Source organism: Miscanthus floridulus, chromosome 19, assembly GCF_019320115.1.
Source record: "Miscanthus floridulus cultivar M001 chromosome 19, ASM1932011v1, whole genome shotgun sequence".
NCBI lineage: Eukaryota > Viridiplantae > Streptophyta > Magnoliopsida > Poales > Poaceae > Miscanthus > Miscanthus floridulus.
The window spans coordinates 94,690,304-94,693,581 of record NC_089598.1 but is presented as its reverse complement, the minus strand read 5'-3'; positions in this window follow the sequence as shown (position 1 = coordinate 94,693,581).

Below are 3,278 nucleotides of genomic sequence, written 5' to 3'. Positions count from 1 at the left end.
TTTTTTTTTGGGGGGGGGGGGGGGGGGGGGGGGGGGGGGGGGGGCGGAGGGGTGATGGTACACTTGATGCAGAGGTGTGTTGTTCTGTTCTCGGCATGTTGTCTCACGCTGATCATCATGCTGCCTCTGCTGACCTCTAGGCGTTGGAGATGTATATATCTATATGCAAGACTGTAATTGGAACAGCTAGCATAGCAATGATGGGAACACCTTGCTCATACTTGTGTGAGGGAATATTGCCCTAGTTGCATGGGCTCAGAATCTGTTACAAGACTTGCAATTGGAGCAGTTAGCATTGCAATAATGGGAATACCTTGCTTTTACTTATGTGAGGGAATATTGCCTCAGTTGCATGGGCTCTCTTGCCGGTGCACAAAAAAACACACACTAAGCAATTAGTTATTTTTGGCTCTTACAAACACCTAAGGACGGTTAGAAAGTGATGTCTATTTTGGATGAGTGAAGACATTGCTAGGAGAGCTGCTTCTAACAAGTTGGGTTTAGAGCTAAAACTTATCTTTAGAACCGGAACTACCAACCAAACATGACAAGAAGAAAACCCAGCATACACAACTGCAGCACCAGAACGTGAAGAACGCTATGCAGTCTCTTACCCAGGGATGCCACCACAACGGTTATGGTGACAAGCATGAACGCCTCATCATATAGGCTGGGGAGGTTTTGGACATCCGTGGCGTGGTGGCTCAACACCGCCATCAGCAGTGTCAGCGATACGCTAACGAAGTTATGTGGCTAAGGCTCACCCTTGCCCATGCCATGGTGGTCGCTGTACCCGAGCCACTCGGGCCATCTGACTACCAGCTCCTGGCACTCCACACGGCGAGCGCTATGGCCTCGGAGACGAGCGCCAACCAGTGGCGGAACCAACAATTTTAGTTAAAGGGAGCCAGACAAAAATGATTTTTTTTCCACTACAGGTGAGACAAATTTCATTACTTAAGCAACGGATATTACAGGAGTTTGTAGCAGAAACAAAAAACCTGGGCCTGACCAAAACGCAGCCACATTGAACGAGCACACTGGTCTCCTCCAACTGGCTCTAAACGCTCCACGATACCACCAACCAGCATTAAACGCAGAGTACAACTTCCACGACCACACAACCCAACTAAACCAAGTGTCAAAAGACTACGCATATTAGAGAAGGCTAATAATACAGCCGGTTTGTTGACTATAAGGTTCCTTGCAGCCTTCTCTCAGCCTACTCATATAGTAGTTAGCTCTTTACAATTAATACATGGTCCACTTGTTCTCTTACAGACTTTTTTGGTTCTTGTGCGTAAGTCGGCTGTAAGCTTACAGCCCACTTCTCCTCTCTCTCCTCCCCTCTCTCCTCCATCTCAGCATTTAGTCGACTTACAGCCTGCTATTATACTTGCTCTTATAAGCCCCGGTGAGGCACCAACAGCACGTAGGCTTTGAACATGTTCCAACAGTTTCATCCAACTTCCTAGCAGATACTTCCATAAAGCCATCGCCAACCTATTGTCGCTTCCATCCGGTCGTCCTGGTTGCAAACATGACCTCTAGATGTATATATATAGAACTACTCTGCAGCTAGCAATAGAATAATTTATTCTGTAGTCATTTTAAGTTACGATAATTACTATATTAATTTACGAGATTATAGTAACTCCTTACTAAGTGGTTTACTATAACGCTGTAGTAAATATCGTCATGTGTTATAGTAACCCAACTATCGTAAATATGTATTAACATTATCGTAAATTAGTATATAAAATTATTGTAAATGGAGATGGTTACAGAATAACTTGTTTTGTAGCTGGCTACTGAATATACTCTCCCTATAGAACTACTACCATGTAGCTGGCTACAAAATAACTTATTCTGTAGCCACTTTGAGTTACGATAATTACTATGTTAGTATACGAGATTATAGTAATTTCTTACTAAGTGGTTTACTATAACGTTATGGTAAATATCCCCATGTGTTATAATAACCCAACTATCGTAAATATGTGTTGACATTATCGTAAATTAGTATATAAAATTATCGTAAATGGAGGTGGCTATAGAATAACTTATTTTGTAGCTGGCTACTGAATATACTCTCCCTATATATATACTCTCCCTATATATATATTACGATAATTACTATGTTAATTTATGAGATTATAGTAACTCCTTACTAAGTGATTTACTATAACGTTACGATAAATATCCCCATGTGTTATAGTAATCCAACTATCGTAAATATGTATTGACATTATCGTAAATTAGTATATAAAATTATCGTAAATAGAGGTGGCTACAGAATAACTTATTTTATAGCTGGCTACTGAATATACTCTCCCTATATATATATATATATATATATATATATATATATATATATATATATATATATATATATATATATATATATATAGATAGATAGATAGATATAGAGAGAGAGAGAGAGAGTATTAAGTAGTCAGCTACAAAATAAGTTATTCCGTAGCCACCTCAATTTACGATAATGTCAATACATATTTACGATAGTTGGGTTACTATAACATATGAAGATATTTACCATAACGTTATAGTAAACCACTTAGTATGAAGTTACTATAATCTCGTAACTCAAAGTGGCTACATATTAAGTTATTTTGTAGCCAGCTACAGGATAGTAGTTCTATATATATATATATATATATATAAGTGTATGTGTCAACTTTTTAATGTTTTTACATATGTAGTTAATATTTATAAAGAAATCACAATATTACAATAAAAAATAGGTGAACAGATGCCTTGTTGTGCTATAAATTGAAATATTTATAGGGGTATTAAAAAATTACTGTATGTGAGGGGGGGGGGGGGGCACGACCCCTGCTAGCCATCCACCTTGGACGCTGCGATCATGAGTGAAGTTGTCACGAGTGATGATGCCGGCGGTCACTGCACATATCAGCACCAATGCATGGAGCTCCTTCAAGGTAACTAGCTTTTGCAGAACGGTCTTGACAAACATGGAGGAAGAACGTGAGGTGCTCCAAGGGGAGGAATCTCACGTCGCGGACCTCCTTATAGGGGTTGGAAGTAGAAGAAAGCCACGCCGAACTAGCTGCCAAACAACATGGACGTAATGCTTGTGGAAAGCTCCACTAGTTGTTGGAACTCCTCCTCACAACCCATGTATGCTCCCACATCCCTATCATGTGTAGTGGCTCGCACTTCCATACCTAGTGCACAACGAACATTGTGAACATCCTCGACAATGATGAGAGATGTGGCGATGATGTTCATCCTCATCA